Genomic DNA, 11,077 nt, shown 5'->3' with positions numbered 1-11,077 from the left:
TAAAGCTGAAACTCCAGTACTTTGGCCACTTCATTCGAAGAGTTGACTCATTGGAAAAGACTCTAATGCTGGGAGGGATTGGGGGCAGGAGGAGAAGGGGACGACAGAGGATGAGATGGCTGGATGGCATCACTGACTCGATGGACGTGAGTCTGAGTGAACTCCGGGAGTTGGTGATGGACAGGGAGGCCTGGCGTGCTGCGATTCATGGGGTCGCAAAGAGTTGGACACGACTGAGCTACTGATCTGATCTGATCTGATCTGATGCATCATACCCTGGAAACACTTTTATGAATGGTGAATGGCTTTCACCACCAGCCCTTAAAAGTCTAGCAGTATCTTTCCATCACTACTCAACAGAATTATTGGTCCAGACTACTTCCCAGAAGAGATGTTCAGAGCACAGACTTATGGTACCAAGAACATATCACTTCTCTCCCCATCCCAGTGCCCCCGGAGAAAAATATCTTAACCTCAACAATTTCCCAGCAATTACCAGGAATTATATTATCCTAAACAGCCTATGAAAGCTTCCTTGGCCTGGGACAGCAAATGGAGCAACAGTTTTCTCCAATGATCATATTTCAAGAGAGCTTGGGTAGCTCTCACACATCTATTACCTCATTGATCCTCTCAGCTCCTCTGTGCAGGACCTCTCATTATCTCCATGGTATAAGCAGAAAGGTTATTTTGCTCAGCCAAAATTGTGGAAGAACTTGCAGAGAAGGGAGAAGGGTGGTGGCACTTAATGGCACTGGGGTTTCCTACTGGACCCAGAGCCCTGAGTCCTCCTCTCCCCCTTTTTTTTTTTTTTTTGGTCACTGGGTACTGACACTTTTAACTTCTGTGAGGGGCAGGGGTAGGGGGGCAGGGAGGGCCTGGTGTTGATCTGGTGTGCAGCTTCTCATTGTGGTGGCTTCTCTTGTTGGGGAGCACAGACGAAGGTGCGTGAGCTTCAGCAGCTGCAGCACACACACTCAGAAGTTATGGCACACACACTTAGCTGCTCCACAGTGTGTGCGATCTTCCCAGTCCAGAGGTCAAACCTGCGTCCCTGGCACTGGCAGACAGATTCTTATGCACTGCACCACCAGGGAAGTCCATTCCTCTGCCTTGTTACTAGCTCCCAAGGTTCTTCTCTGATCTACTCAGTGCGAGCTGGGATCACAATCCTTTCTCTGTTTCTCTGGTCATAAGCAAACAAAATAGCTCTTTTGAGATTTTTTTTTTTTGTCCCAGGGAGATATACAGTCAGGAAATACTATATCCTAAATGTTCCTTCCTTTATCTTCCCTCTCTTCTCTATCTTCCTTCTCCCTCCTCCAGTCAAGACACACTTAAACACCTAGGCATGATTATATTACTCTTCCTTTTCAGACACACAGAGGCAAAAACAAAAAACATGCATGGCAGGAAGTAGCAGACTTGAGGCTCTAGAGTCCAAGCTCCTCACCATTGCACTATATTGAATCGGGTCCCATCAATGTGACCTATCCAGAAATAAAGGTTAGGAGAAGGGAAAGGAAAGGCTGCCCTGGGTCACTGAGGGTCATGGAGGAAAAAGGAGATGCTCAGAAAGAGACAGTTTCTATGGATTCAGTACCTCCAATCTTGCCTGGGATCCAGGCTAAAATACAGATATTGACATGTGAAGAACAGCCTGAAGTCAGGACTCAAATCAGGTCAAATAACTGGCAAGCACAGTTATTTGGCTAACTTGGATGAGAGGCCAGAGGTAGGTTCACAACACACCTTTTCTTTGAAAGTTCCCAGGAAAAGGATTCATAAACTATATGAACTTCAAGCCCTTAAGTGGTATTTCCTTTTTTTGCTAGCATAGGTGAAAGGGCAGGAAAGTGACTGATTTTTTTTCACTGTACTAAAGCTATTTTATTGAATCTTTAAGGGCTCACTGAGTCCTCAAGGTCTTCTTACCCATTTTTGACTTCAAAAGATGAACCCTTGGCAGACTCTGCCCCAAAACAGGCAAAATTGAGCCCAGACACAGTAGCTCTTTATTTCTGAGTGAGAGATAGTTTGGTTCTCTAGAAGGTGTGAAAAAAAAAAAAACAAACACAAAAAACCTGTATGAGCACAAGGGATTTCACCAAAAGAAAACAAAGTCTTTCCAATTAGCTTTTCCTGGTTTCCAAACAGTAGCCTTTTGTTTCCTGAGGTTGGCTAAAAGAAACCTTAAAAACAAACAAAAGAAACAGTTCTCTTTCTCTATTAGCCTAAAAATTGATTAAAAAAAAAAAAAAAAACCTCTCTAAAAAGGTCCATGAAATGTGGGGAAGATAAGTTACAGTAAGTACCTTCATGTCTCTAAGTTCATACACACAAAAGGTGTATGTGAAAGAGGAGCACTGGAGAATCAACACCTGACTCACATACACACCTGGCTGCTGCTGCTGCTAAGTCGCTTCAGTCGTGTCCGACTCTGTGTGACCCCAAAGATGGCAGCCCACCAGGCTCCCCCGTCCCTGGGATTCTCCAGGCAAGAACACTGGAGTGGGCTGCCATTTCCTTCTCCAACACACCTGGCAGGTGGGGTCAAATCTTATTAGGAGAAATCTCTTTATAACCAAACTGTTTAAATTTCAACAGATAGAAGCATGAAATTCCTGATTATCTACAGGATAGGTTACTATTCAGTGGGCACCTAAAACCACTATAAAAATTAATGAACTGGTACCCTTGTGCAGATCCGGCAGCCCTAGTATGTCACTGATGAAACTATACACATTCATTCAACATATACTGTTGAGTGCTGACAAAGCATAACTTGGCTACTCCACAAAAAGCCCCTTTTGTTCCTCAAGGCAGTGTCTCCATACTGTCTGCCACCCACACAGTTGTCATTCCCAACGTGGAAAACAATTCTCAGACCCCAGTCTGAGAGCAGTCACAACTGCTCCCCTTTCCACTCCCCCCAGTAAAAACATACCAGAACACAAGTAAGTTCACATGACTTCATTCGAGGACTAACCTTGAATTCTCTCAGCATTAAAAAAAAAACTAAACAATATACACAAACTTTCAAAGCAGTGAACTATTTGAGTTGCTTCTCTCAATTGTTAGTGAAACCTTGCCAAGGCTGACAAACTTTGAGTTGTAGTAAGTAAACCCCAATCTTTTCTCTCCCAGCCTCCTCTCCTTGATAGGGATTCAGCCAACTCTCCTCCCACTCCTGAATCATAACTTAGAAAGGAGATCAAAGGGTGATGTTTCCGGAGGCAGAGAAATCTTCTTCTGCCCTCAAGGTCAGAAGCCAGCATTCTCCAAATACCCTTCAGGTTATGCCGCACAAGATTCAACCCTGCCAGAAAGAAACCAAACAGTAGCCACAAATACCTTAAAAGTATTTAAGAACAACAGTGTCTATCCCTTGGTCAGTATTACCCCTAGTAATATTTAAGGGAAGACAGAACGTTGAATAAGTTCAGAACTAGGCTGCATTCTAAAAGAGGCATACAATCCTTAAAAACAAACAATTGGGAAGATAAAACAGATGCCCTAAAGAGAAGAAGGATGAAATTTCAAAAGGCCAACAGAAAATAAATCAAAACAAACTCAAGCCCACCAAGTCATATATTAAATTTCATTGAAACTACTTACTTCATTTTTAAAGAAATGGCAAAAACTTTCAGCATGGACACTGAAGCTTTAGAGTATCCAATTTATCCTTGTGTTGACAACCCGTTTTTCCTTTAAAAAAAAAAAATGCACCAAGAACTCAAATCTTCTTTTATATTTTCATGTGGAAATCTAATTCCTGGCCAACTACAGAGCATGACTCAGGCAAATTCCCTATAAAAATGTCACAGTGAATGGCAAAAATCAATAGATTGATTTTACAAACTAGAAAAGTTGAAAGATTAAGACAACATGAACAAAATTTCAGTCTTTCTATACACCGAATACTTTTATTCTCAGAACCAGTAGAGTTTATTCACAAACTTTCATTTTTTAAACTTTTATTAGTAGTAAATCTCTTGAGCAGTATCTCCCACCAGTTAAAAGAAAAAACTCACAAGAAATGAATTATACAGCAAGGAGAAACAGAAAAGCTGGACTGGTTTAAAAAACTGATACAAAGTCTCAATTAATTCTTTAGCTGGCCTGACTTTTCTATCTCACTATGCTGTAAAACAAAAAGAATAATGAGCCATCTTTGAGGTGCTCATCTTCATAAGTCATCTGGGGAATTCAATAACACTCATTTACCTGAATAGCTAAAAGAGGAGAACAGACAATAACAAGCACTGGCAAGAATGCAGAGCAACTAGGACTCACGTAAACTGTTGGAAAGGTAATTAATAGAACCACTCTGGCAGTGTCGGCTACAGCTAAACTGTGTGCCTCAGCAATTCCACTCCTAGGTACTTATCCTATCAGAAATGTATACATATGTTCATGAGAAAACATGCACAAAGTCGTTCATAATAACAGTGTTCATATTAGTCCAAAAATAGAAACAACTCACTGTATATCTCCAGTAGGATGGATAAACAGTAGAATATTCACACAATGGGACACAATAAGAAATGAAAATAAACAACCCATAGCCATATGAAACAGCATGGATCAATCTTACAAATATGACACGGAGAGAAGCCAGACACAATAAAGTATTTGCTCTGTGACTCTATATGTATAAGAAAAAAATCTGACAAAAGTAATCAATGATATTAGAAGGATACCCTTTGGGCTAGAATAGTGAATCAAAGGGAGTATAATACAAAGATGATCAGCTTGGGTCTATGGCTCTATGGGAAGGCAGGCAAGGGAGTATCTGGTAGAAAAGTGAGTCAAAACATCACATAATATGGACAATTCCAGCCCCTAAAAAAAGCTGCTCTTAAACCAGCAATTTTTATAGCAAAGAGCAATTCTGTTAAGAGGAATACAAAAAAAGAGAGGTACTGGAGACAGAGAGGGAAAGGCATGGGGAGAGGAGGAAGGATGAATAAATTCAGGATGAATAAATTTGATTTCTACCTATGCTTTAATTATTTTTTCATATTTTCCCTAAGATCAAAGGGTAAACAAGTCAGAATTACCAATAGAAATCAGAACAAAATAACCAAAAATGCAATGCAATCAACAAATTTAAGTTTTTGCCTCTAATCAAGCCAAAAATTACATAAACTATCAAAAGGAGTCTTAACTTCAATGCATTAAATGGAAACCAACAAGAATAGAAGTTCCTTTTGTATGCTTCTCAAGGGATTAGATAATTATAAAAATGTATTAGTATGTCTCCTGAGACTTTAAGCCCCATTGATCAATTCCATTAACTGAAGTGTTTTTTGTTTTGTTTTGTTTTTTTTCTGGCTGTGCTGCAAAGCTTGCAGGATCTTAGTTCAATCAGGGATTGAACCCAGGCCCCAGCAATGAAAGTGCCGAGTTCTAACCACTGGACCACCAGGGAGTTCCCCAAATGAATTTTTTTAAAAGGGGGAAAAAAAAAAAACCACCCTACAACAGAACTACAGGGTTCCTGACACTGTCTGAAATATATCTCTTTCCAATTAACTGATTGCTTCCATAACGAAAGAAACATGAGGATACTTAATTTCTGACAGGCTTTTCTGGTGTATATACCTGTACACTAATAGTTAACAGTGTATCTATTACAAGATTCTTCATCAATGAGACTATCATTTGCTTCCAGCATTCATACTTTAAATGCAAAGCTGAAGGAAGGAAAAGGCAAAAGATTATCTGAGTTTAGAAGCCAAAGAGAGAAAATTAAAATTGCTGTATTGTATCACCTGCTCTGCTTATGCAGACTACATGCTAACAGGCAATTCACACATCTAGTAGCTGGTGTGTTTTCATAAGAGCCTCACTGTCAGGCATCCTCCATTCAAGACAGTTCTGTTGTTCTCTTTCACTGCCCTTTCCAATACACACGCACATACACACACACACACACTCCAACAAACATGAGCTTGCCACCTCTCCACAGCCTTATCGAGTGTGGAATGCTTTATTTAAAATTACACAGGTAACTGAAAAAGGAGAACTAAAATTAATAAGATAAAAATAATAGGGTACCTAATAAATAATGGGAAGCAAAGGGGAAAGGAAAAAAAGAGAGGTGGGAGGTAATACAAATTCCACTCCTTCCTTAGCAGGGAGTTAATAGCTATAGTTAAATTTGTGAACTCAAGTGTAGACTGTGGCAGCTTAAAAAGCAAGCTACACATTCTTTGACACTCTTCCCACCAAGTGGCTAGTCTAGATCCCCTCCTCTTCAGTCTGAGCAGGCTTAGTGACTGACCCAATCAACAGTTTGGTGAAAAGGAAGTTATGTAACTTCTGAGATTCGTCATAAAAGGCCAAGGAGATTCTAACTGGTTCACTTGAGGTACTCATAGCTCAAGTTAATTGTATGTGTCCACCTGGAGGGTGTTTTGGGATTAGATTAACATTTCAATTGCATTCTGGGTAAAGCAGATTGCTCTCCATAATATGGGTGGGCCTCACCCAATCAGTTGAAGGGTTGAATAGGACAAAAAAGCATGGCCTCCCTGAGCAAGAAGGAATTCTCCAGCAGACTGCCTCTAGTCTTCATCTGCAACATCAGCTGTCCTGGAGGCTGCTGGTTCACACCACAGATTTTGGAATCACCAACCTCCATAATCATGAGCCAATTGCTTATAATAAATCTTTCTATAAATACATGCACATCCTATTGGTCTGATTCTCTTTAGACCCTGATTAATATCTGGGGAAAGCTGGTGGCCATGTAAGTAGTGCAACTACCTGGGGCCACCATGCTGAAGTTGCCACGTGTAGGTATTCCAGTCAACAATCAATGCCACGCCCAGTCTTCCAGCCAGCCTTGCCAAGGCACATGGCAGGAAAGTAAAGCCTTTTTGGACCTTCCAGCCCAGCCAACTGACCAGCTGCATGATACAGAGAGATTCCAGTCAATGCCTCAGGAGGAGGAGAAGCCAGCCCCTACCTGCATCCTCAATCCATGGAACACATAATACTATAAAACAACTGTCTAATAAGCCACTAAATTTTAAGTTCAATGATAACCACCAAAAGAACTAAAAACAGAAATAGTTTACGGTTATCACACTGGAGAAGAGACTGTAGCTGAGCTGGGATCAGAAAGGAGTAAAGGGTTTTAGTTTTCATTTTAAACATTGTTTTGTTATCTGCATTATTCTTATTATGTACAGATATTCCTATAGAAATTCAAACAATTTTAAATTAAAGAAACAACAGCAGCAAATATGTTTAGCACTTACTGTGTACCAAATTTCAATGTGCTCTCTGTGCTATGTTTTAACTAATTTAATACTCAAAATAACCCCATGAGGGGAGTGCTTTTATCATCTCTTTTTAATAGATGGGAAATTGAGACACAGAGAGATTCAGTAACTGTATGAAAGGTCACACAGCAAGCAGCAGCACCTAGACTCAAACTAGCCAGTCTGGATCCAGAGCTACAACATTTCCACAAAGACTACTAGGCTGGTTCGGCAGTCACAAAGTCATTAGACGAAGGGCACAATCTGAAATTGCCATTCACCTGGGTTTCCAAGCATGTGACTAACAATGCTATCATGTGTCAAGCGCTGCTGGACTTCCTTGCTTCTTCAAAGGCTATGAGCTAAACTGAAATGCCTTTTACTCTAGTCCCCACCTGTACACATTCTTCAAGGTTCAATCTCCCTAAACATCACCCAAATCTCTCTCCTCAGTGTTAATTTCCCCTATATTTCCAGTGAGCCATTTTATCAGATATCTCCATCTTTCTGCCTCCAATTCAATTTTGTATCTTTACATCTCCCCATCTGCTATGAACCAAATGAGGGTCTTCAACTCTGAATTCCCCCACCAGGGCCTTGCATAAAATAAAAATGTAATTATCACTTATTAAAGCTCACTGACATTCGTTTATTCTAAATGAAAGTTAGTGGAGCAGCCTTATCCTTAGAGAAATTTTCACTGAATTTTATTTGAGAGGAAAGAGGGAAGAGAGGGGTTAAGCACAATTCTACTCCTCAGTATATACCCTAAACACAAATTTGTGTTGTATATCAAGTCATACAATACAATGTTCAAGTCACACTATTCCCCATGGACAAAATTTGGAAACTAATCAAATGCCCATCAACCCTAGAATGGATAAACTGTAGCATAGTCACAATGAAACACTGGACAGCAATGATAATGACTGACTACAGCCACATGCAACAACATGGCAAAGTATCACAAACATAATTTTGAGTGAAAGAAGCCAGATACCAAAACCAAAACAAACAAGAAAACCACATAAACATACTATATGATCCCATGTATATAGATCACGAGGATAGGCAAAACTAATCTATGGTTGAGACAGTAGTTACCTCTGGGAAGAGTGTATGACTGGAGGAAAAAAGCATGGCAATGCTCTGTATCTTTATCTCAGTGCTGGTTATAAGTTTATGCTCACTTTGTGAACATTCATCAAATTATACGCTTAAGATGTATATGTTTCTTACAGTTCAACTTTAAGAATTACTTTACAAGATGCATAAGCCAAGCCACCATGTAGCAGGCATAAAACACCCTGTAACATTTGAAACCAACTTGGCTTAATTTGATTTGAGGGCAGAAGAGAAGTACAGTGGTTGTTGCTTCAACTCTGTTCACTGAAACATGATTTTTAGAACGTGCACAAATAGTCCAACAAAATGCCAAAGTGAACTGTTTGAAATTTCTCACTGAGATCCCCTTTGCTGCTTCTGAAATGTGCTCACTCTTCTCCATTTTAACACACTTCAGCTCCCACAAGTACTCCCCTTTCAGGCTTTCTCCAATTCTTGCCTCAATTTCTTGAATTACCTCCTACTAGACCCTTTCCCATCCTCTTCCTCAGACCAGGAGTAAATGCATGAGCACAGTAGCTCAGGGCCTATATGAGAGCAGATGCTCTCTCACTGGCTTCCGTGATGGTTCAGCAGGTAAAGAATGGACCTGCAACGCAGGAGACATAGGAGATGTGGATTCTCAGCACTCATGCAGGCAGGCACCTTCTCACCAAATCAATCCAAGTCTCAATGTAACCATCCTAGTGGCTATTTGCCTGTGGTTTCTTTCTTTAGGGACAGTGGATACTTTAAAACTATTTTTAAATCTAGAGTCCTTTTTTTCCCCCTAACACCTCCCCCCAAAACAAACATACACATAGCACTCACATGTGCCACAGAGATTTGTGGACTTGGCAAATCTAAAGTGCAGAAAGTGTGCCCCACCTACAGGGATAAAATGCAGTCCTAATTTGTGTGTTTTTAAAAGAGGCAATTATTCCTCTACTGGAAGCCTCTCCTCTATCCTTAGATACTGTAATCTCCAGAGGACAATGTCCAGAGGACAACCCATTCTTAATTTTTCTTCCACTGCTTCAGCAGCAGCACCTTTTCCCAAATCTACTAACTGAAAAAGGACTGAAGTTAATAATCTGTCCGTTTTCTCATTCAGTTTCCATCTTGAGAAAGCTTCACCTTAGAATAAGAGTGGGAGGCTGGGGGAAGGGGAGTGGGGAATAACTGATTAATGCGGAGGGCTACTTTGGCAGGTGATGAAAATGTTCTGGAATTAGACAGTAGGGATGCCTGCACAACTCTGTGAATATACTAAAAAAAAAAAACAAACAGTAAATTATACAATTTGGGTAAACTTATGGCACATTTATTATGTATCAACTTTTAAAATAAATAAAATGTGGGAAAGCCCAACTTTTCTGTAGAGAAAGTTGGATGAAGCGAGCAAATAGCAGATGGACATCTAAGTACCACCTAAAAACCAAGCTGAATAAATTCACGGAATTAAAAATAAGGAAACTAGCCCTGACTTTCCATTCAGCTCACAGATGAATGGGATGAAGCTGGGGCAAGAAAGTGCACAATTACAGAACTGGGTGGTTAACTTTCCTTGTTGGTCTCCGAGCGTCTGTCTTGATATAATACTTCATTAATTAATTCGACGAGACGAACCTCAGCAGAGACCATGTGCAGACAGCGAGCGCTGGGGGACGCCACAGATTGTTTCTAAGGCTCACTAGACAAACCCCTCTCCAAGCCACCCCGGCGCAGCACAGTTCTTGCTGACTTGCAGGACCCGCCGCGAAGAGTTGCCTCGGAGTTCCACACGGACCGGGTGGAGAAGAACGGTCAAGGGGAGGACGCTGCTGGGGCCATGGGAAGGGGGAGGAAGGCGAGTTGAGGGTCCAAGTCTGCTTAAGGGCGCTCGCAGCCTCCCTCGACGACCACCAGAAGCCCCTGGAGACTCCAGAAGCCCACGCTGTCCCAGCGGGGTTCGACTGGCCGCAGGCCCAGGGCGCCCACACCCCTCCCCCACCCCCCGGCCCCGGCAACCTCGGCCGGAGCCATCTCCGAGTCGGTTGAGGGCGACCGAGGCCACCTGCCGCTCCGCCGATGAGGAAGAAAGTGGTCGACCGCCACTCCCTCCAGCGGAGCCGAGCCGAAAACTTCTCGGGGAGACGCCTCGGAGAGCTCTCTCACTCGATCCCGGACTAATGAAAGGGCCCCAGGGGCACCCAGGGCCGTGCGTCCCGACCCGGGACGCGTCCGCACCCTCCCGCCTCCTGGCCCGGCTCGGACTTTCCCGCTGACCCCGAGCCGGGCGCGCAACACTCCCCTTCCAAAAACCCCCGAGCCCCTCCGCCACAGTGTGCCGAACCCCGCGAGTTGCGGGGCCGCAGGAACCTCTCGGACCCCATCCCTAGGCCCGTCCTGAGGCCGCCAGGGTAACCCGGCAAGAGAGAGCCTGCGGGGGGCTGCTCTCCGCCACCGCCACGGCCGCCGTGCGCCCCGGCGCGCCCCAAGCTGGCCTGACTGGGCGTGGAGACCAACAGGGGCAGGGTCGGAGCCCCACGCCCCCGGCCAACCCGCCCGGAAAGGTGGCGCAACGCAGCCCTCAGCTCCACTCACCTCCAGCAGCTCCTCTCAACCTGCCGCGCGCGCCGGCAGCTCGCTGCCTCGCCCGCGGCTCCCGGACCTCGGAGAAGGGGGCGGGGCGCAGGGGGCGGAGCCGGCCCCCGGCT

General features: G+C 43.2%; 1 protein-coding gene across 3 annotated transcripts in view; it reads right to left on the bottom strand.

Moving 5' to 3' along the window:
• KANK1 (KN motif and ankyrin repeat domains 1) overlaps positions 1-11,077 on the bottom strand; it is a 216,355-nt gene that overhangs the window by 204,771 nt on the left and 507 nt on the right. The window contains exon 1 of one of the 3 annotated variants that reach the window (XM_010860682.1): positions 10,965-11,043. The exons of 1 other annotated variant lie outside the window; for it this stretch is intronic. The gene's annotated coding sequence lies outside the window, so the exon portion shown is untranslated. Of the gene's footprint in view, positions 1-10,964; positions 11,044-11,077 lie in introns of those variants that run through there. One more of the 3 variants, XM_010860685.1, reaches the window with a different exon arrangement.

The sequence above is a fragment of the Bison bison genome, unplaced genomic scaffold (assembly GCF_000754665.1).
Source record: "Bison bison bison isolate TAMUID 2011002044 unplaced genomic scaffold, Bison_UMD1.0 scf7180017864469, whole genome shotgun sequence".
NCBI classification, from domain to species: Eukaryota; Metazoa; Chordata; class Mammalia; order Artiodactyla; family Bovidae; genus Bison; species Bison bison.
Note: the sequence above shows the minus strand (reverse complement) of the source record. Positions and strands in the feature narration are given on the sequence as shown.